This window comes from Akebia trifoliata, unplaced genomic scaffold, assembly GCF_017979445.1.
Source record: "Akebia trifoliata isolate Shusen 1 unplaced genomic scaffold, ASM1797944v1 Contig01285_ERROPOS320191, whole genome shotgun sequence".
Taxonomy (NCBI): Eukaryota; Viridiplantae; Streptophyta; class Magnoliopsida; order Ranunculales; family Lardizabalaceae; genus Akebia; species Akebia trifoliata.
The window spans coordinates 185563-209541 of record NW_028237654.1 but is presented as its reverse complement, the minus strand read 5'-3'; the positions used below and the strand labels follow the sequence as shown (position 1 = coordinate 209541).

The 23979-nt window shown below is 31.7% G+C and overlaps 1 long non-coding RNA gene across 2 annotated transcripts; it reads left to right on the top strand.

The window, feature by feature from the left end:
* Positions 1–691: 691 nt before the first annotated feature.
* LOC147380591 (uncharacterized) lies at positions 692–23395 on the top strand. 2 transcript variants are annotated; one of them, XR_015175237.1, is made up of 5 exons: positions 692–1367; positions 1490–1597; positions 3171–3327; positions 19856–20557; positions 20751–23395. It is a non-coding gene; the product is annotated as an uncharacterized LOC147380591 (long non-coding RNA). The 2 variants fall into 2 exon arrangements; XR_015175236.1 differs by lacking the exon at positions 20751–23395 and having other exon boundaries at positions 19856–20594.
* Positions 23396–23979: the final 584 nt, after the last annotated feature.

Genomic DNA, 23979 nt, shown 5'->3' with positions numbered 1-23979 from the left:
TTTGGAATAAAATAACAAATATGACAAACCAATCGATACTCGTAAAAGTCATGGTAATATGACATGATAGGTGACATACTCAAACGACTCAATGCCGGCTAAGTTGCACCTTTAGTTGAAAACTTAAAATAAAATTGCAAATGTGACAAAACAATCGATACTCATGAGAGTGTGATAATATGACATGATAGGTGACATACTCAAATGACTCAATGGCAAGTTCAAGTGCCGTAAATCTTTACACCTCGAGAAACACTTATACGGTACCCGAACTTGACCATGTCATAGTCATTTGAGTATGCCACTTGGAGAGTCATATCATTAGGACTCCAATTATAATGGTAATTTTGGCCACGTAAATGACTCTTATGGCCACGTAGGAGTGATTGATTATATCCACGTGTGACATTTGTTTTCACATGTCTTAAAGTAACTAACGGACATCATGGAAGAAGTTGATTCCGTGAAATGCAGAGCGTCGATTGTAACGTCATACGCGTGAAAGAGCGTGAGATACGTTATAATTCATCAATTTCGAATTACTCCGAACCAAGAGGTTCGTTACAACTTCCCAATCCTCACTTTCTAATTTTCGACATTTCCGAACCTAACTTTCTAATTTCGAACCCCGAACTCCGAACCAAGACTCCTTTCGTTCTCTATAAAAAGCCCAAATGGGTACCCCAATCAGAAGTCACAGTAACAAGAGAGAAAGAGAGAGAGAGATCAGTTTAGAGGCATTTAGCATCTTTATTAGAGTCACTTTAGCGAGAGTTAGGGTTTCGAATCGAGCTTCTGCTAGCCAACAATGGTGGACCGCACAGAGGATTCGATTTCCAATTGGAGAAGGTAATGGAGAGAGCCTTCAAGATCACGATTCGTTCTCCTTCGATTCAGATTACCAAAAAAAGCCTTCGTCTCCATCATCCGCGAAATAAGTGATTTAAGGGCTATTCGGGAGACAGAAGCAAGGTTTTAAGCGGAGGAAAATGTACGGAACCCTCTTCGATTTTTCTCAATTTCGCTGTATGTGTGTAGTATGCAAGCCACCTTGTTGAGTAGAGAGGAAATAGTGAAAGTTGGCGTCAGTTTCTAGGCAGTTTTGGCATCGTTATCAGTCTTTTTGGCGAGAGTTAGGGTTTCGAATTGAGCTTCTGCTAGCCAACAATGGTGGAGCGCACAGAGGATTCGGTTTCCAATTCGGGGTCGTTGGTGGATACGATAATGGAGAACCTTCAAGATCACTATTCGTTCTCCTTCTACTCCTTACGGAAGAAGCCTTCGTCTCCATTATCCACGAAATAAGTGATTTATGGGTTGTTTCGGGAGACAGAAGCCTGTGCACAAGGGTTTGGGCAGATAAAAATGTACGGACCATTCTTCGATCTTTCTCCATTTCTCTTTAAGCCACCATGTTATTGTACTTTATTGATCCAAATTAAACCTGAAATCAAATCTCTAATCCAATTTAATCTAATCTTTCGTCCAGAAACCATTAGAGTAGAGAGGAAATAGTGAAGTTGGCGTCAATTGTTCTTCCTATATGTGGGGGAAGCTCAATTTCTTCTGGGCTCCCTCAGTTCTCCAAATTACTAAGGTACCCCCTCTTTTCCATTAATTTTTTTTTATATACAGAAATCTCCCTCAATTCCATTACTTGATTTTTAATTCGATGATCTCTTCTCTAGATCTTGTAGATGTTATAGAACAGAACAGAAAGAAATTGCATTGAACAGGATATGACTTTCAGCTGCACATAGTCATTTTGCAGTCAGAAAACTTTAGAATTCTCTATAACTATAACATAAACATTATTGGACCATCTAGATTTTTCCGGAGTAGTACATACTGCTCAAACACTCTCTGAACCTTTTCAGAAGTTTCCAACCTCTTGAGAACTTGTGAGAGTGGAAAAATCTCAAGTTGAACAATAAACCTATGATATTTGGTTAGTTTTAAATTGACAGCATTGAACAATATCTAGTAGATATTATAGAACAGAACAGAAAGAAATTGCATTTATATAATTGATTGATCTGCTTTTCTCTGTTCTTTTGACTATTTTGATTCTGTTTTGTCGGATTTTGTGTAGTGGGCTGCATTTGGGCCTAACTTAATCATTATTAATTGGAAGACCTTGGTATACTATTGAGTTTCTTATTCATCGATGTCTGGAAAATTGGTAAAAATCGGGTTGATATATATATATAGAGAGAGAGCTGCTATTGGCACCTCAAATTTTCCTAATTACACCCCAATTAAAAATAAATATAATTAATAAATGGTTGAGAATAAATAAAAAGGTTGGGGTGCTAATAGAAGCTCTCTCTTGTTTTTTTTTTTTTTGGGTGTTATTTCTGGTTTTAGGGTTTAAGATTTTATATGAGCCTAATCATAGTTGTAAACAACTACTGGAATTGTATGAACAAGTGCTATAATGTTGAGATAATAATTTGAGCCAAATCTTTGTAATGTTTGAATGGGGTGTTTTAATCTTTAATTGGGGTGTGATAAACAATTTAGGGAATTGGGTTGTAATAATTTATTGCATTGATAACTTTATAGTACATTATGTTGGTTGGAGTTTTATCGCTGATAGATTAATTTTAATTTAGTTATTTTTCTAATTGAGGAATATCATGAGACTTGGATATACGAATGGTACTTGAACCACCTTCTTGAGAGTGAGATCGAATGAAGGCTATTTAGAGAATTTGTTTGAAGTGACATTGATTAGCTTGTAACGAGTATACACGTGTGCATGACATACATTAATAACATAATCTGGAAAATAGCTCAACATTTGGTTTAGGATGGATAATCATAAACACATTTCTAAGTAGTACTTTTCTAAAATCTAGCATCTGCTTTCTTTAAATGGTCAGACTGCTAAAATATAAATTTCTACATTGAACATGATATTACTTTCAGATGCATGGTCGTTTTGCAGTCAGAATCAATCGTTTGTTACCTAATTTCCTTGTTTGTGAATTGGACTGTTGTATTGCGTTGTAGCACCTCGTTTTATATTTGATAGATCTAGTTGTCCCTTTCATTGGTTCTCTTACCCTGATTTCTTCAAATTCTTTTATAATATTTTGGGTTTTATTAGTTACCATGCCTTTACTATAGCTCTTACTAACTATATAATGTGATGTAACTTATCTTAGGCTTGGATCATTTCCATGGGAAAATTATTGAGAACTATTCCCTTGATGTGATTGCACTGGCAGTAGAGATACCAAGATATATTGCTGCACTCAAAAATGTTGAAAGCACTTGTAGTAGTTATGGATTACGTATCATTGGCGCATTATCTAATCACAGGTATTTCACTTTCCTTTTACCTATTCTTGTGTTTTTTATGCATCTATCTATTGTTTGTAGTTTAATGAGCAGTTCTAATTTTTTTCCTTTAATATAATCTCGTCTTCTATTCTTCTCAATGATATGTGGTGTAGTTAAGAATTGGCCTTTGATTTGGTTGACTTGCCAGGCATGTATGATTTGTTACATCATGTTCACAAATCACTGAGTTTCTCTTGGTGACATTCATAACTTAATTGAAGTGCGTCAGTTTCTTTTTTAGCATTGGGCTCCATAGTTTTTAAAGCATCCTATATTAGTTTCTTTCATGTTTCCAAATTATTACAATTTTATTTGTAAAGGGAGATATTGAGTGCAAGTGTGTACCTCGCTAATGTTTTCAACAGATTTAGTGTTATAATGACATGCTAATGTTTTCAAAAGCTTTCTTATTTCCTTTTTGAAGCATTCAATTTTCTAATTTTTGAGATTTTCTAAAATGGTCGATTTCTCATTTCAATTTCTAATGATATTTTGCAAGTGTTTTTTGTCACCATTTCTTTAGTTTTTAAAAGCATTGTTATTTTCCAAATTGAAAGAATCCGAGTTTCTCCTTCTCAGATTTTTCAAAAATGTTAGATTCTCCTCTTTAGTCTAATGTTCTTTCAGTAGTGTTAACATTTCCTTATTTTTCAAAATTTTGTTATTTCACTTTGACAAGCTTTCAAGTTTCTTATTCTAAGACTTTTGAAAAAGGTTAAGTCCGCCATTTGACTTCCAATATTCTTACAAAACTTTAAAAGGTACCCATTCTCTATTTTTCAAAAGTTTTGTTGTTTCACTTTTGAAAGCATTTGAGTTTCTCCTTCTGGGATTTTTGAAATGGTAGATTCCTCTTTTAGAAGTGCCAGTGTTGTCTTATATATAGATATATATAATTTTTTTAAAAGAAAATGTTGTTTCTCTTTTACATTCATTCAAGTTCCTCCTCCTAGGATTCTTAAAAATTGAAGAGTTCTCTTTTTGAATTCTAATGTTCTTTCAAGAGTTTCAATGTCACCAAATTTTCATTTTTTAAAAGTTATGTCGTTTCTCATTTTAAAGCAATCAAATTCCTCCTGAGATTTTCGAAAATGGTATAGATCTCCTTCTGAGTTGTAACTTTTTTTAAAATTGTCAAAGTTATGTTTCATTATCTTTCAAATGCTTAGTTATTTCCATTTCAAAAACTTAGTAGTTTCTCTTTTAAATTCATTTAAGTTCCTTCTCATAAGATTTTTGAAAATGGAAGAGTTGTCTTTTTGAGTTCTAACGTTCTTTCAAAAGTTCCAGTGTTAACTAATTTCCTTTTGTAAAAAGTTATATTGTTTCTCGTTTTAAAGCAATCGAGTTTCTTTTTCCGAGATTGTCGAAAATGGTATATATTTCCTTTTGAGTCACAACCTTTTTTATAATTGCCAAAGTTATGTTTCCTTATCTTTCAAATGCTATCTATTTCCCTTTCAAAAGCATTCGGATTTCTCCTAGATTCTCTATTCGAGTTGCAACATTTTTCAGAAGTGTCAATGTTGCCCTTTCTTTACTTTTAAAAACATGTGTTCTTTTCTTTTGTAATCATTAAAAAAATTCCTTCTGAGATTTTTCAAATTGGTTGATTTCTCCATTCTAGTTTATATAGTTTTAACCTTTATATTTTAAAAGCTCGCTTGTTTCCCTTTAGGAAACATTTGATTTTCTCTTTTTGATATTTTCTGACATGGTAGTATTATCCTTTGAGGTTCTAACAATCTTTCAAAATTGTTTTTTCACCTTTTCGTTATTTTTCACAAGAACTTTTATTTTCCAATTGAAAGCATTCGAATTTCTCCATCTCAAATTTTCAAAAATGTTCGATTTATTGTTTTGAGTCCAACGTTCTTGGGAAGTGTCAGTGTTACCTCTTCCAATTTTTTCTTAGAACTTTGTTTCCCATCTAAAAACATTCAAGTTTCTCATTCTAAGCTTTTCGAAAAAGGAATAGCTCTCCTTTCAAGTTCCAATGTTCTTTCAAAAGGTTAAAAAATATCCATTCTTTATATTTCAAAAGTTTTGTTGTTTTACTTTTGAAAGTAGTTGAGTTTCTTCTTACGAGACTTTTAAAATGGTAGATTTCCCCTTTATAGTCCAATGTTCTTTTCGAAGTGTTAGTGTTACCATTTCTTTGTTTATAAAAAGCTTTTTGTTTCTCTTTTAAATTCGTTCACGATCCTCCTATTAAGATTTTCAAAAATGGAAGAGTTGTTTTTTCGAGTTTGAACGTTCTTTCAAAAGTTTCATTGCTACCCATTTTCTATTTTTCAAAAGTAATGTCGTTTCTCGTTTTAAAGCAATTTAGTCTTAAAAATGGTATAGGTCTCCTTTCGAGTGACAATGTTTATTTAAACTGTGAAAGTCATTTTTTATCTTTCGAACGCTTTGTTATTTCCCTTTTGAAAACATTTTGTTTTCTCTTTCTTAGATTTTTTAAAATAATAAATTCTCTATTCGTTTTTTTACTTTTAAAAAGTTTTCTTTTCCTTTTTTGAAATCGTTAAAGTTTTTCCTTCTAAGATTTTTGAATTGGTTGATTTCTCCTTTCTTGTTAAAACATTTTTTTTACAAATGTCAGGTTTACCCATTATTTATTTTTTAAAAGCTTGCTTATTTCCTTTTGAAAACATTCAATTTTCTCTTTTTAGTATTTTCTACAATGGTAGAGTTTTCCTTGAAGTTCTAACAATCTTTCAAAAGTGTTTTTTGTCACACTCTCTTTTTATTTCAAAAGAATTTTTAATTTACTATAAAAAGCATTCAAGCTTCTCCTTTTCTAATTTTTAAAAATGTTAGGTTTACCCTTTCAGGTGGAATGTTCTTTCAGATGTGTTGGTATTACTTTTTTCTTATTTTCCAAATCCTTGTTTCCCTTTTAAAAACATTCAAGTTTCTCATTCTAAGTTCTTTCAAAAAGGAAAAGTTCTTCTTTCGAGTTCCAACGTTTTTTAGAAGTTACCAATACTTTATATTTTGAAAGTTTTATTGTTTCTCTTTTGAAAGTTTCCGAGTGTCCTCATTTGAGATGTTTGAAATGATACCTTTCTCCTTTATAGTTCCACGTATTTTTAGAATTGTTCTTGTTATTTTTGGAAAACTTTATTGTTTCTCTTCTAAATTCATTTTAGTTTCTCTTCCTAAGATTTTTGAAAAAAGAAAAGTTGTCTTTTCGAGTTTGAACATTCTATCAAAACTTTGAATGTTAACCATTTTCTATTTTTTTACAAGTTTAAGTCATTTTTCGTTTTAAAGTAACTGAGCTTTTCCTTCTAAGATTGTTGTACATATCTCCTTCTTAGTCCCAACATTTATTTAGAATTGTCAAAGTTATTCTTTCTTTGCTTTTCAAACGTTTTATTGTTTCACTTTTTAAATTATTCTGTTTTGTATGTCTAAGATTATCGAAAATAGTAGATTCCCCATTCATGTTCCAACATTTTTAAGAAGTGTCAATTGTACCGTTTCTTCACTTTTAAAAACTGTCATTTTCTCTTTTGAAAGCAGTGAAATTTTTTCTATTTTAAATTGGTAGATTTATCCTTTCTACCATTCTTTAATTTTTGAAAGCTTGTTTATTTCCCTTTTGAAAACATTTGATTTTCACTCTTTTGTATTTTCTAAAATGGTAGTGTTCTCCTTTGAAGTTTTAACGGACTTTTAGAAGTGTTTTTTCTCCTTCATTTTTAAAGAATTGTTATTTTCCAAATTAAAGTTTTCGAGTTTCTCCATCTTCGAATTTCAAAATATTTAGATTTCTCCTTTCGAGTCTAGCGTTCTTCTTGCTTACTTTTATAAAACTTTGTTATTTCACTTTGAAAAGCGTTCAAGTTTCTTATTCTAGGATTTTCATAAAAATTTAACTTTTCCTTGCAAGTTCCAACTCTCACGGTCCAACGTTTTTGAAATTTTTTATTTTCCTTGAAATTTATTGAATGTTCTTTCAAAAGTTTCAATGTTACCCATTTTCTAATTTTCCAAAGTTTTATTGTTTGTCGATTTAAAGCAATGGAGTTTCACCTTCCGCGTCCCAATGTTTGTTTAAAATTGTCGAAGTTATCTTTTCATTATCTTTCAAACGCCTTGTTATTACCCTTTTGAAAGTATTCGGTTTTCTCATTCTAAGATTTTCAAAACTTGTAGGCAGTCTATTCGAGATCCATCAGTTTTCGAAGTGTCAATGTTGCCCCTTCCTTTAGTTTTAAAAAGCTTAGTCCTTTCTTTTTCTGAAATCATTAATGTTTTTCCTTCTACGTTTCGAAATTGGTCTATTTCTCCTTTCTAAACGGAACGTTTTGTTAGAAATGTTAGTTTTATCATTTATTTTTCAAAAGCTTGCTAATTTTTTAATTGATAATATTCTATTTTCTCTTTTTGATATGTTCTAAAATGGTAGATTCTCCTTTGAAGTTCTAAAAGTGTTCAAGAAATATTTTTTAAAACCCTTTCTTTATTTTTAAAAGAATTTTATTTTCCAATTTAAAATATTTGAATATCCCCTTCTCAAATTTTCAAAAAATGTTAGATTTATTGTTTCGAGTCTAGCGCTCTTTTTGAGTGTTAGTGTTTACTTTTTTTTTATTATTATTATAAAATTTTCAAAACTATTACATGCATTCAAGTTTCTTGTTCTAAGATTTTCGATAAAGGAAGAATTCTCCTTTCGAGTTCCAACGTTCTTTCAAAAGCTTTAAAAATATCTATTCTTTATATTTCAAAAGTTTGTTGTTTCTCTTTTAAAAGAAATTGAGTTTCTCTTAGTGTGATTTTTGAAATGGTAGAATTTTCCTTTATTGTCCAACGTTTTTTTAGAAGTGTTAGTGTTACCATTTCTTTGTTTTTAGTAAACTTTGTAGTTTCTCTTTTAAATTCATTTGATGTTCCTCCAAAGATTTGTCTTTTCTAGTTCTAAGGTTCTTTCAAAAGTTTTTGTATTGCCCAATTTCTTTTTTTCAAAATTTATGTATTTTTCATTTTAAAGCAATCGTATTTCTCCCTTTGAGATTGATCTTCTTCTAAGTTCCAATGTTTTTTTGTCAAACTTATATTTCATTATCTTTCAAATGCTTTGTTATTTCCCTTTTGTAAGCATTCAATTTTTTCCTTCTAAGATTTTCGAAAATGGTAGATTCTCTATATGAGTTGCAACATTTCTTAAAAGTGTCAATGTTTCCATTTCTTTCCTTTTAAAAAGCTTTGTTCTTTCCTTTTTTAATTTGCTAAACATTTTTTCCGTATGATATTTTCAAAATTGGTCGATTTCTCCTTTCTAGTTAAAATACTTTTTAGATTTGTCAAATTTTTACCCTTTCTTTATTTGAAATAGCTCGCTTATTCTCCTTTTGAAAACATTCAATTTTCCCTTTTTGATATTTTCTCAAATGGTAGAGTTCTCCTTTGATGTTCCAATCTTTCATAAGTGTTTTCGTTACCCTTTTTTGTGTTTCAAAAGAATTTTTTTCAATTGATAGCATTCAAGTTGTCTTAAAAATTTTTTTGTTAGATTTGCCCTTTCGAGTCTAATGCTCTTTTAGAAGTGTTTGTGGTACATTTTTCTTATTTTTTCAAAACTTTGTTGTTTCGCTTTGAAAAGCATTCAAGTTTCCCATTCTTTGATTTTCGAAAAAGATACCCCTTTCGAGTTCCAATGTTCTCTAAAAAATTCATATTCTTTATATTTCAAAAGTTTGTTGTTTCTCTTTTTAAAGCAATTGAGTTTCTTCTTGTGAGATTTTTGAAATGGTAGATTTCTCTTTTATAGCCCAACGTTTCTTTTAGAAGAGTCGTCTTTTTGAGTTTTAACATCTTTTCAAAAGTTTGTCTTACCCAATTTCCTTTTCTCAAAAGTGGTGTTGTTTCTCATTTTAAAGCAATCGAGTTTATCCTTTTGAGATTGTCGAAAATGGTATAGTTCTCCTTCTGAGGTACAATGTTTTTTAAAATTGTCAATGATCTGTTTCATTATCTTTCAAATGCTTTTTCATTTTTCTTTTTAAAGCATTCACTTTTCTCCTTCTAACATTTTCAAAAATGGTAAATTCTCTATTCCAGCATTTTTCATAATTTTTAATGTTACCCTTTCTTTACTTTTTAAAAAGCTTTGTCATTTTGGCTTTTTAAAGCATTAAAGTTTTTCCATATAAGATTTTCGAAATTGGTCGATTTCTCTTTTCTAGTTAAACTGTTCTTCCAAAAAAGTCAATTTTACCCTTTCTTTAATTTCAAATGCTCGCTTATTTCCCAATTGAAAACATTTGATTTTCTTTTTTTGATATTTTCTAAAATGATAGAATTCTCCTTTGGAGATCTAAAAGTCTTCAAAAAAATGTTTTTTATAACCTTCCTTTATTTTTCTAAAGAATTTGTATTTCCCAAATGAAAATATTTGAATTTTTCCTTCTCAAAATTTCAAAAATGTAAAATTTATCGTTTTGAGTCTTAACGCTCTTTTAGAAGTTTCAATGTTCCATTTTTCTTATTTTTCCAAAACTTTGTTGTTTCCTTTTTAAAGGCATTTAAGTTTCTATTTCTAAAATTTTCAAAAAAGGAAGAGTTCTCTTTTCGAACTCTAACGCTCTTTCAAAAGTTTTAAAAGTACCCATTCTTTATGTTTCAAAAGTATTATCGTTTCTCTTTTAAAAGGAATTTAAGTTTCTCCTTGTGTGATTTTTGAAATGGTAGATTTATCCTCTATAGTCCAACGTTCTTTTAGAACCATTTCTTTGTTTTTAGAAAACTTTGTTTTTTCTCTTTCAAATTCATTCAAGTTCCTCCTATGATTTTTGAAAATGAAGATTTGTTTTATCTAGTTCGAACGTTCTTTCAACAGTTCTAATGTTAGCCAATTTCCTTTTTTCAGAGGTTATGGTATTTCTCATTTTAAAGTAATCGAGTTTCTCCTTTTGAGTCACAACTTTTTTTAAAATTGTCAAAGTTTTGATTCAAATGCTTTGTTATTTCCGTTTTGAAAATATTCAATTTACTCCTAAGATTTTCTAAAATGGTAGATTCTCTATTAGAGTTCCAACATTTTTGTTTCAGATGCGTCAATGTTCCCCTTTCTTTACTATTAATAAGCTTTGTCCTTTCCTTTTTTTGAATTGTTAAACTTTTTCTTTTATGAGATTTTCAAAATTGGTCGATTTCTTCTTTCTAGTTAAAATACTTAATTGAAATGTCAAATTTTCACCCTTTATTTTAAAAAATTCATTTATTTCGCTTTTGAAAACATTTGATTTTCTCTGTTTGATATTTTCTAAAATGGTAAGAGTTCTCCTTTAATGTTCTAACAATCTTTCAAAAGTGTTTTTCGTTAGCCTTTCTTTATTTCTCAAAACATTTTTTTTTCCTATTGATAGCATTCGAGTTCCCCTTTCTCAAATTTTCAAAATTGTTATATCTTCTTTGTCAAGTCTAATGTGTTGTCAAAAGTACCAATGTTACCTTTTTTCTTATTTTTCCAAAACTATGTTGTTTCCCTTTGAAAATCATTTAAGTTTCACATTCTCCTTTCAAGTTCAAATGTTCATTCAAAGTTTCAAAAATACCCGTTCTTTATATTTCAAAAGTTTTGTTTTTTTTCTCTTTTGGAAGAAATAGAGATTCTGCGTTCCCCTTTTCTTATTTTTTCAAAACATTGTTGTTACCCTTTAAAGGCATTCAGGTTTTTCATTCTATGATTTTCAACAGTAAGAGTTTTCTTTTTGAGTTGCAACTTTCTTTCAAAAGTTTTGACAATACCCATTCTTTATATTTCAAAATTTTTGTTGTTTCTCTTTTAAGAGGAAATGAGTTTCTTGTTGTGTTATTTTTGAAATGGTAGATTTCTCTCATATAGTCCAAACATTCGTTTAGAAGAGTTAGTGTTACCATTTCTTTGATTTTTGATAACTTTGTTTTTTTTTTTTATCTTTTAAATTCATTCAAGTTCCTCATAACATTTTCGAAAATTGAAGAGTTGTGTTTTCTAGTTCTAACGTTCTTTCAAAAGTTTTAGTGTTACCCAAGTATAATTTTTCAAAAGTAATGGTATTTCTCATTTTAAAGCATTCAAGTTTCTCCTTTTGAGTCACAACATTTTATAAAATTGTCAAATTTTATGTTTTATTATCTTTCAACAAATACTTTGTTATTTCCCGTTTAAAAGCATTCAATTTTCTCCCTCAAATATTTTCGATTCGCCATTCGAGTTCCAACATCTTTCAAAGGTGTCAATGTTTTTTGTTCTTTGCTTTTACAAGCTTTGTCCTTTCCTTTTTCAAAATTGTTAAACTTTTTTCCTTGTGAGATTTTCAAAATTGGTTGATTTCTTCTTTTTAGTTAAAATACCTTTTGTTAAGGTCAATATTTTTTAACCTTTCTTTATTTTAAAAGCTTGCTTATTCCCCTTTTGAAAACATTTGATTTTCTCTTTTCAATATTTTCTAAAATGACAAAGTTCTCCTTTGATGTTCTAGAAATCTTTCAAAGGTTTTTTTTGTCACCCTTTCTTTATTTTTCAAAAGTATTTTTATCCTCCAATTAATAGCATTCAAGTTCCTCCATTTCAAACAATAGTTGAATTTTCCCTTTCTAATCTATCGTTTCAGAAGTGTTGGTGTTACCTTTTTTCTTATCCTCCAAAACTTTGTTGTTTCCCTTTACAAAGTGTTTAAGTTTTCATTTGATGATTTTCAAAAATGAAAGAGTACTACTTTTAGTTTCCTGTTCCAATGCTCTTTGAAAAGTTTCGAAAATACCCATTCTTTATATTTCAAAGGTTTTGTTGTTTCTCTTTTAAAAGCAATTGAGTTTCTCCTTCTAAAATTTTCAAAATTGTTGATTTCTCTTTTGTAATCCAACGTTCTTTTAGAAGTGTTAGTGTTACCATTTCTTTGTTTTTAAAAAGCTTTTGCTTCTCGCTTAAATTCATTCAAGTTCCACCTAATTTTTGCGTTTTAGGGTTCTTTCAAAAGTTTTTGCCTTAAACAATTTTCATTTTTCAAAATTTGTGTGGTTCTTCCTCTTAGTCACAATGTTTTTTTAAATAGTCAAAAGATATTTTTCGTTATCTTTCAAATGCTTTTTCATCTACCTTTAGAAAACATACACTTTTCTCCTTCTAAGATTTCCAAAAATGGTAGATTCTCTATTCTAGTTCCAACATGTTTCAGAAGTTTGAATGTTACCCATTTTTTACTTTTAAAATGCTTCGTTATTTCCTTTTTGTTTTTAATTCATTAAAGTTTTTCCATATAAGATTTTCAAAATTGGTTGATATTTTTTTTTATCGTTCTTTCGAAAAAGTTAATTATACCCTTTCTTTATTTTCATATGCTTGCCTATTTCTGAGTTGAAAACATTCATTTTTTTCTTTATTATATTTTCTAAAATGGTTGAGTTCTCCTTTGGAGTTGTAAAAGTCTTCACAGATCCTATCTTTATTTTTCAAATTTCTCTTTCTCAAATTTTTTTTAAATGTTAGATTTATCGTTTCAAGTCTAACACTCGTTCAGAAGTATCAGTTTTCCCTTTTTCTTATTTTTCCAAAACTTTGTCGTTTCCCTTTTAAAGACGGTCAAGTTTGTCTTTTTAAGCTTTTTGAAAAAGTAAGAGTTTTCTTTTTGAGTTGCAACTTTCTTTCAAAATTTTAGTTGTTTCCCTTTTAAAAGGAACGAGTTTCTTCTTGTGTGATTTTTGAAATTGTAGATTTCTCCTCTATAGTCCAACATTTTTTTAGAAGTGTTAATTTTACCATTTCTTTGTTTTAAGAAATTTTTTTCTTTTCTTTTAAATTCATTCAAGTTCCTCATAAGATTTTTGAAAATCGAAGAGTTGTGTTATCAAGTTCTAACGTTCTTTGAAAATTTTAGTGTTACCCTAGTTCTATTTTTCAAAAGTTATGATATTCCTCATTTTAAAGCATTCAGAGTTTCTACTTTTAAGTCACAATGTTTTATAAAATTGTCAAAGTTATGATTTATCTTTTAACAAATGCTTTGTTATTTCCTTTTTAAAAACATTTGATTCTCTCTTTTTTTTTTTACGAAAATGGTAGATTCGCTATTCGAGTTGCAATATTTTTCAGAAGTGTCAATGTTTTCCGTTCTTTACTTTTAAAAAGTTTTTTTCTTTTCCTTTTTCTACATTGTTAAACTTTTTTCCTTATGAGATTTTTGAAATTGGTTGATTTCTTCTTTCTAGTTAAAATACCTTTTAGAAATGTCAATTTTTTACCCTTTCTTTATTTTAAAAGCTCCCTTATTTCCCTTTTGAAAACATTTGATTTTCTCTTATTTATATTTTCTAAAATGGTAGAGTTCTCCTTTGATGTTCTTAAAATGTTTTAGAAGTGTTTTCTGTCACCCTTTCTTTATTTTATAAAAGAATTTTTATTCTGCAATTAATAGCATTCAAGTTTTCTCCTTATCAAATTTCCATACATGTTTGATGCAGTCCAAGTTAGTAAATGGTTGGAGTTTGATAGTTAGTTATTTTCGTTAATAGCAATCTGAAATAGTTAGTTAGTTAGTTAGTTGTTAGTTTCTCTTTAGTTTTATTTTGTACCTTTTAAGTGTTCATATAAAGGTAATGTTGTCTTCTCACTTGGGCTGTTATGTTTCTGTTTTGCCAATACATAGGCCATCAAATATAGCTGTTAAAAAGTTTTTAGTTGAATGAAATAGATTCTAGAGAGAGTTCTCTTCCAACTTGACTTCTCAACTTCTTTTGAAGATTTCATACAAATTAGTCTAAATTTTCAGCATCATTTGGTATCAGAGGAAAGGGAATGCAGTCTGATTTGGAGAGAAGTTCATCGAATTTTAGATCTAGTGAAGTTGCAGATTTTTCAGATTTGTTTTCAATTTCAGATCTATTGAAGTTGCAAATATTCAAATTTGTGTTTCAATTTAAGATCTGAAAATTTTGTTGCTCAACCATTGAAGTTGTATCATCGGGTATTCGAAATGAATCGACCCCACGAGGAGGAAATCAATGTGGTTAGAGATGCACCAATGCCGCTATTAATCCGGAAGGAAATGGGACATGGAACACCTTCGAAGACCAGTTGAGGCTTTAACTGAAATGGTTCAAAGGCTTCGACCTCCAATGGAGCAACCTCGAAGGCCTCAAACTCCTCGTTCTATGTCCAAATATGATATACTTTTAATGAGTACCTTCGATTTCGAAAATCCTTTTTGGATGAATTGGAATAGTAATTTTTTATTGAAAATAATATCAAGGTAGTCTATATAGAAGAATTTATTGATTGGCTTAATACTCTTGAACGAGTTTTCGAGTATCAGGAGGTTTTTGAGAAACGGAAGGTGAAATTAGTTGGCATCAAGCTCAAGGTAAAAGCCTCCGCATCGTGAGAACAATGCAAGTGAGTCGAGTTCGAAGAGGTAAAGGGAAGATCAAGGATTAGTACAAGATGAAGAAGAAGCTCAAGGAGCTATTTCTTCTTTTCAATTACCATGTAGACCATGTATAATGCCTTGCACAATCTTCGACAACATGGGTGTATGACTGAATATACCATGGAGTTCTATCAATTCATATCCATAGTTGATTTGAACGAAACCGAAGAACAAATGTTCGTAAGGTATCTTAGTCGCTTGAAGCTTTCGATTCAAGATATCCTTGGTCTTCAAAATTTGTGGACTGTTTCAGAGGCCTATTATCGAGTTTTGTTGGTGGAAAAACAACAAAGTAGGACTCTCATTTATGAGAGTATGTGTGGTGGTCTACTTTGATGATATATTGGTTTATAACCGTGGATTGAAGGAGCATCTATTCCATCTTCAACAAGTGTTTGATTTGTCGAAGAAAGAGAACTTTTATGGAAATTTGAAGAAATGTAGCTTTATTGTTGATAAGAGTGTTTTTCTTGGGGTATGTGGTGTCCTCCAATGGAGTACTCATGGATGAAGACAAGGTCAAAGCGATTGTGGATTGGCCTACACCTTTTAGCATTCAAAAAGTGAGAAGTTTTCATGGTCTTGCCACTTATTATAGATGGTTTAGTAGAAATTTCAGCACCTTAGCAGCCCCTCTCAAGAATTGCCTTAGAAGAAGGTATTTGAGTGGACACAAGAAGCACAAGATAGTTTTGTGCTCTTGAAGAAGGTACTTTACCAAGGCTCCTGTTCTAGCTTTATCCGACTTTGACAAGACTTTTGAACTAGATTGTGATGCATTAGGAGTTGGAATTGGAGGTGTTCTTAATCAAGAAGGACAACCCATTGATTTCTTTAGTGAAAAGTTAAATGGCGCCAAGCTCAAGTATTCAACTTATGATTTGGAGTCCTATGCTATAGTACAAGTTATCAAGCATTGGGGGTACTATTTGGCTTACAAGGAGTTCATTCTTTGCACCGAACATGAAGCCCTTAAGTACATCAATAGCCAATCTCATCCAAACAAGCTACATGCCAAGTGGGTGAATGTCTTACAACAGTTCACTCTTTGTGAAGCACAAGTTAGGTATTCTTAATAAGGTAATTGATGGGTTAAGTCGAAGAGCTATTTTATTGATAGAGATGAGGAATGTAGTGGCTGGTTTTGATAGTTTCAAGGATCATTATCAAGAGGATCCTTATTTTGCTCCTATTCTACATACAATTCATCAAGGTAAAAATGCTGACTTTCTACTCAACGATGGCTTTCTTTTTAAGGGATTGAAGTTGTGTGTGCCAAATGTCAAGAAAAGTTTATTATTGAGTTACACAATCTGGGTCATTTTGGCTGAGATAAGACTCTTGGTTGTGCAAGGATTAGTTTTGGCCGGAAATTACAAGGGACGTTATAAGGTATGTTCAAAGGTGTCATGTGTGCCAAAAAGGCAAGGGTATAGCTACCAATGCGGGGCTATACTTGTCATTTCCTGTACATAACTAACCTTGGTTGTGCATTAGTACGGAATTTGTGTTGGGCCTCCCACCCACTCAAAGAAATAATGACTCTATCATGGTGATTGTGGATCTGTTCTCCAACATGGCATGCCTGAAAACTATGAATGCTTCACATATTGCTAAAACACATCTTCAAAGAGGTTTGGTGTGCCTACTTCTATTGTCTCCAATAGAGATGCCAAGTTCCTTAGTCATTTTTGGCGTCTTTTATGGAAGGTCATGGGAATTGAATTGAATTTCAGCACTTCCTTTCACCCTCAAACCAATGGGCAAACGGAAGTTATCAATACTTCTTTTGAAGTGGTGTATGGTTCAAAGCCCTCTAGTGTTGTTGATTTGGTTCCTTTACCTACTAACAAGAGGACAATTGCTAGGGTTGAAGATACATGAAGGATCTTCATGCACAAATCAAATTCAAAATTGAGAGTTTGAACAACAAAGATAAGGAAGTTGTTGATCTTCATAAGAGGAGAGTTGTGTACAATGCAGGCAACTTGGTTTGGGTAGTTTTAAGCAAAGATAGGCAGTCGGGTGGCTTATACACCAAACTTAAAACTCGCAAAGTAGGACCTTGCAAGATATCGGAGTGCATCAATGATAATGCTTAGGGTGGAGCTTCATCCATATTGAGACATGTCTAATTTGTTTCGTGTACAACATTTGCTGCCCTATTATGTCGCCTAGCTCGTGGTCGAGTTCTAATAAAGATGGGAGAATGATGCAATCCAAGTTAGTTAGTGATTGGAGTTTGTTAGTTAGTTACTTGTTTGTTATTTTGGTTAGTAACAACCTGAAATAGTTAGTTGTTGGAGTTAGTTTTTAGTTTCTCTTAGTCTTATTTCTTCACTAAGCATTCATCTAAGGGTAATGTTGTCATTTCACTTGGGCTGTTATGTTTTTGTTTTTCCTATAAATAGGCCATCAAATGTAGTTGTAAAGAAGTATTTAGTTGAATAAAATAGATTTGAGAGAGATTTTTCTCTTCCAACTTAACTTCTCTTGAAGTTTTCACACAAATTAGTCTCAATTTCCTGATCTAATTGCATCACTCCTTTTAGTCACAATGTTATTTTAAATTGTCAAGGATATGTTTCATATCTTTCAAATGGTTTTTCATCTCCCTTTTGAAAGCATACACTTTTCTCCTTATGAGATTTCCAAAAAATGGTAGATTCTCTATTCTAGTTCCAACATTTTTCAGAAGTTTGAATGTTACCCATAATTTTACTTTTAGACAGCTTAATTATTTCATTCGTTAAAGTTTTTCCATATAAGATTTTCGAAAGTGGTCGATCTCTCTTTTTTAGTTATAAACCCTTCTTTCGGAAAAGTCAATCATACCCATTCTTTATTTTCAAATGCTCTCCTATTTCCGAGTTGAAAACATTCAATTTTCTCTTTTTGATATTTTCTAAACTGGTTGAATTCTCCGTTGGAGTTCTAAAACTCTTCACGAATTTTTTTATAAATCCTTTCTCTATTTTTCAAAAGAATTTTTTCTTCAATTGAAAATATTTGAATTTCTCTTTCTCAAAATTTTTTAAAATGTTAGATTTATCGTTTTGAGTCTAACGCTCTTTCGGAAGTGTCAATGTTTCCCTTTTAAAGGCATTGAGGTTTCTCTTTCTAAGATTTTCGAAAATGTAAGAGATTTCTTTTAGAGTTGCAACGTTCTTTCAAAAGTTTTTAAAATACCCATTCTTTATATTTCAAAATTTTAGTTGTTTCTCTTCTAAAAGGAAATGAGTTTCTTCTTGTGTGATTTTTGAAATGGTAGATTTTTCCTCTATAGTCCAACGTTCTTGTAGAAGTGTTAAGTGTTACCAATTCTTTGTTTTAAGAAAACGTTGTCTTTTCTCTTTTAAATTCATTCAAGTTCCTCCTAAGATTTTCAAAAATTGAAGAGTTGTGTTTTCTAATTCTAACGTTCTTTCATAAGTTTTAGTGTTACCCAAGTTTCATTTTTCAAAAGTTATGGTTTTTCTCATTTTAAAGCTTCTGAGTTTCTCCTTCTGAGTCACAACATATTATAAAATCGTCAAAGTTATGTTTTATTATCTTTCAACAAATGCTTTGTTATTTCCCTTTTAAAAACATTTGATTTTCTCCTTCTAAGATTTTTGAAATGGTAATTCACTATTCGAGTTGCAACATTTTTTAGAAGTGTCAATGTTTCCCTTTCTTTACCTTTGAAAAGCTTTGTCCTTTCCTTTTTCTAAATTGTTAAACTTTTTTCCGTATGAGATTTTCGAAATTGGTTGATTTCTCCTTTCTAGTTGAAATTCCTTATAGAAATGTCAATTTTTTTTTACCCTTTCTTTAGTTCGACCATGCCTTATGGATGTGGCGACCTTGGGTTTGGTGGAAAGGAAACATTGAAATTGTAGCCCAATGCTAAAAAGGTGCTTGGCTCACTTCATAATTCTTGCTTCACAATAATTACAAAAATTAAGACTGTCGACTGCCCACTTTGCCTTGTTAGAGTCTCTCACCCCCTGCTACTTATTACTTATAAGTAAAACAAAGGCCTAAGACAATGTTGTCATTCTTCCTTTCAATCAACATCAGGAAGCAAGAACTGCCCTGCAGTCTCCCCTTTAATATTTTTCAACAGTTGCGATGAAACATAAATAGGATGGAGATTTTTTATAGGATGACCCCCTTTCTACATGTCTCACCTTCAATTGATAGCCTTATGTCGGATAGGTTAGGAGTTTCCTGTGTAACATCCACCAGGCTACCAGAGACTCCGAAAAGGGTTTGAAAGACTCAAAAAATCCACAGGCGAGGAATTCCAAAAATCTTCACTGACTTCAATTGATTTTTTTGGGGATTGGGAGAGCCGGAGAGGTATTCCATTCACATTTGGTCACCATATTTTAAAGAAAATAGTAGTGTCCCCAAAGGAGCTTTTTGAAAGAAAAAAAAAGAAAAGCTTTAGTTTAGAAACTCAGATCCTTCTTTGGGATGAATAGCTAATCCCTTGGTTCCAGTTTTCAACTCAAAGGAGGACAGATTATTGTTACATCATCACAAATCTGTCAGGCACCACCTCCAGATGCCCTAGATGTAGGCAAAAGCACATAAAACAAGGAGTTGCTTAGAACAAGCACATCCCTCAAGGACAGCTAAATGAAATCTTGAATCTGGAAAAGGCAGAGATGAATTTCAAAATCTCAATAACTGATGGATTGTCTCTCAACCACGAACTTCCCCAACTTTATATGTCTGAAGAAGCTAAAGGCTTTGAGGTATATTAAGGTTTGTGAAGAGAAATCCAGTGATCCTGAGCTCTCTGACAAGCAGAAGGCTCGATCACACTAATGTATTTAAAGACTGATTTGCTGGGAATGTCTCTGCCCACATATATAATATGCTTCATCGTTTAAGAGTGATTTCTAATCATGAGAAAAGGATCTCTGTTTGACATAATGTCCATAATGACTATCATCAACCATTAATGGGATGGCATCTGACAAAACACTTTACCACTGCACAGATTCTGAGTACTCCTATTTTAGCTTTCTATTTATCCTCCAAGAAATGTGTGTTGTTTTTTATTCTGATTTTTCCTTTGTTGTGGACTACAGGTATTTGAATGGGAAATTGTTGAAACACCCCTTTTCAACCTAGCATAAACTTGAATGGCGTTATCTTGAGGTGTGATTTACCATAACAAACCTTTATGAAGCTGTAGCATGGTGAATGCCTGGATCCATTAGACAAAAAGGTGTGTAGTATTCATCTATCACCTTTTCATGGATCCTAAGATATATCTTCGGTCGGACCATACTTGATTGTACGGTTACCGTTTAGAAGAAAGGTCAACAGATTGGCTGACTAGATTGTTCATCAGAGTGATTGTTGACCTAGAAGAGCTCTTAACTTTAGGGTCTCCAATCCCTAGTATGTAAATGCGTACACTAACGGAATCTTGGTGATGCACTCATGTTGGAGGGGTACCTATGCATTCCTTGGTTCCATTTTCCCATTAACTTGAAAACCATATTTGATATTGTTAGAAGTTTTTGAAAGAGCTGATTATTTATTTTTATATTTTTATGGGGTTGGTCTCCATGATGAGATCACATTCACCCAAAATCAGCCCTTTTGACTCATCTCCATGTGGGACTCACAGACATTTGTTGTTTGGTGTGTCAAATTTGGTATCATAACCATGCTTTGATGTTGTACTTCAAATGGAATACAATTATTAGATGAATATGAACCTTGTAACATGGGAAGGATGATAGATGAAATGGAGAGCAAAGCTTAGAAACTCCTTGGATCAGGTAATTTCCATCCATTCATCCTTTATTTCTCCCCAAATTTGTTAGTTCTGCACAAATTGGTTGCTTGTTTCTTCTTCATGGAAGAGAATAAAAAAAATACCGTGGTCACATTAATTGGTCTTACTGCTCAGTTCTAACCTCAATTTTTTGAGTGAAATATTTGAGTTAATGAAATTCCCCCTGAAATTGACAGGTCTATTTTGGGAAGACAAGCAGGCCCAGCTTGATACGAGTTGTGGCCTGAGGCGAAAACTCTAAATGAGGCCTTTTCGATATTTAACATATTAATATAAATTATATTAATTAATTATCTATATAATGAAAACAATGAGAATTTTCTTCATTTCTTTCGATAAAATCATCTTTTATTTCCTTATGATATAAAGAAATTCCACTAAAAGTTATTTGTGACATAATGTCTTACAAAAGCTTAATTAAAGTATGATTTATTGATATCATTACCATACAAATGAGTATTGATTTTCAAAACCTTGGATTAAGAACAAAAGGAATTTTTTTTTTTTTTTAATGTGTTTTTGGATCTCAGTTTTATCAAGAAATCTAGAGGGATGTGGTGTTGGATTTGCCAATCTGCTAATCCATTTGAGCTCAATTACCCTTAATAAGATTTGAAATCTCCCTAAGTTGGCAAGGAAACTGTTTTTTTCTAAAAATACTAGTGGAACATAACAGTGGTAGTTCAAGTTAAGGATTGAAGTAGATTCAGGATCCAGAATGGTATACCATTCTCGTTCCTATACAATACGTGTCTACATGGTATGTTATGATAAGAGTTTATAACACTTAGGATTCTTACACAAGCCGATTTCCATGTAGTACAAAGTCTCATGTGTTCAAATTCCAATAAAAACATGCCACATAGATAAAAGTATGTTGTTGTAGGAGCACACCATTCAGACTGTTAAGGTGAAAGTTGAAATACGTCAAAATAAGGAAGTTTAGTGTTAGTGAGTCGACAAATTGCTTGAGTCTCTCTTCCAAACGCACAAACTCTTGTAATTTGCAAGAATTATTGACTATCACACGCACTAGCTGTTCCAATACCAATAGAAGTCTCAAAAATGCTGAAAAATATGATAACAAAGGAGACATGGAGTTGTTTCTTGTTACCACATTCCCGCACACTGTTGGATATAATTTGCTACGTGTCCTGCCTGATTTAAATTTACTACGTATTTGGGAGAAAAAGTTTATACAAGAAACCAATCTATGAATTCATAAATTTGGATTGACCAATTGTAGGATGCCACATGTACTAAGAGTATTCACAATTTACAAAATGACCAATGTTAGGATGTTTTAAATATATGTGACATGTTGTGATTGGTCCATTCGGGATTCTGTTATAGATTTTTTTATTTTTATTTTTTATTATTAGTAAAAATAGTTTTCTTTATTTAACGGTTGCTCTATCTTCCAATGTGTATGTCATGTGCCGTAATTTTTCTATTCACAAAAATTAAAATAACTTTCCTTATAGAGCTGCTATTAGCACCCCAACCTTTTCTTTTTACACCCCAATTTCTTAAATTATTTATCACTCTAAGATTAAAATACATCATTCAAACATTGCAAAAGTTTAATTCTAGTTATTATTTCAACATTACAAAGAGTTATGACACATTGAAACAATTTCAACAGCTGTTTACAATTAGGATTGGGCACATATAAAATCTCAAATCTAAGATATAGAAGTCTAAAAATATAGTGAGGGTTTCTATTCACAACCCAACTTAGACTTATTATTGATTGATCTGTTTTTTTAATTGGGGTGTAATAAGTAAAAGTTTGGGTGCCAATGGAAGAATCTCTAGGTTAATTAGGATTATAATTACAATCAATTCCCAGATTAAGATTAAAAGTATAAGGAATTAAAAAGAATTAGAATTATATACGGGGTAGAAAGATTTTAATTTTATAAGGAATAAGGATCAAATCACAAGATGTTCAGCAGAAGTTACCTAAAGAGATCAAAATTCTCTTCAACTATAAAGATAGAAATGAGGACAGAGATGAACTACATTTAACTTTTAGATTAATTATGAAATCCCCCTTTGATTTATTCCTGTTAACTCGAGCACTGGGGTAGGAAAATCTCACAAATTAAGGGGCTGTTCGTTTGAGCTTCAGAAGCGAGCTCTTTTTGCTTCTTTAGCTTTTGAGCCAAAAAAACTAGTTAAACATCGTTCGTTTGAGTTTTTTCGGCTCCCACGAAAATCAACAAGAGCCCAAAAGTAGCTTTTATTTAGAGTCGTGTAAAGTGGGCTTCGTAATTTTGCTTCTGCGCAAAGCCCGTTACTGAAAACGACTTAGGTATAATGACCAATATACCCTCCATCTTTATTTCAATTTTCAACGAAAGTAAAACCTAAACCCTCTTTCGTCATCGACTTTCAACGAATGTAAACCCCTTCTGCGTTTCTCTCGTTGCAGTCCCAACCTCTCTGTGATCTCTTCTTCTTCCCCAAGCCTTCTAGGTTTTATAACCAAAAGATACGAAGCTCTGTGCACTTAACGAAATTGAAAGAGTTTTCGTCGTCATCCACCATTGAAGCTCTCACTCCACAAACCCTAGAACCAGAGAGGCTGTTCGTTTGTGCTTCAAAAGTCGGTATTTTCACAAAAACTACAGGTATGCCACATGCACAGCTCGACATTTCGATCTCTCTCTCGTTCCTTCCTGTGTTTTGGTTTTGATTTTGATTTTGTTATTTTTCCTTTATTTGATGTTAATTTGTAGAAACCTTCTCCATTTTACTTCTCTTTCATGAATTTTCAATTATGGATTTCTTCTCCTCTGTTTTTTTTTTTTTTTTTTTTTTTTTTTTTTTTTTTTGGTATTTAAGTAGAGTTCTCTTCTCTGTTTTGTTGTTTCTGCGCCTCAAGTCTATGATTGGTACAAGGATTAAGAAAATCAAACTTAAAAATAAAAAACCTTGTAAGAAAATTGTTGTAGAGATTTGGGAAGAGCTAGACACAACCTTTATAGGAAAGTTATGGAATCATTGTAGTTGGTTTTGATTGTGGGGTTCTAACCCAATTTTATATGAGGGGAATTTCTAGAGGAATTACAATAATTCTTTTGGGTTACATGAAGGGTGTCACTAGCCTATGACATTAATAGGTCATTAATGGCAGTTGTTATTGATCCAACAAGAACAGTATCTGCTGGAAAAAGTAGAAATTGGAGCATTTTGGACTTACCCTGAGGGGTATAAGCCTTATGATGAGCCTGTTTCGGAGTATCAGACTATCCCTCTCAATAAGATTGAAGACTTTGGTGTACATGGCAAACATGTCATTCTTCTTCATAGATTAGTTATCCTGAAATATAAGCATAGTTTTAAAATTCGGTTTGACGTCTCATCTTGCTTGTGGACTAGACCAAGTTGTCTCGAACA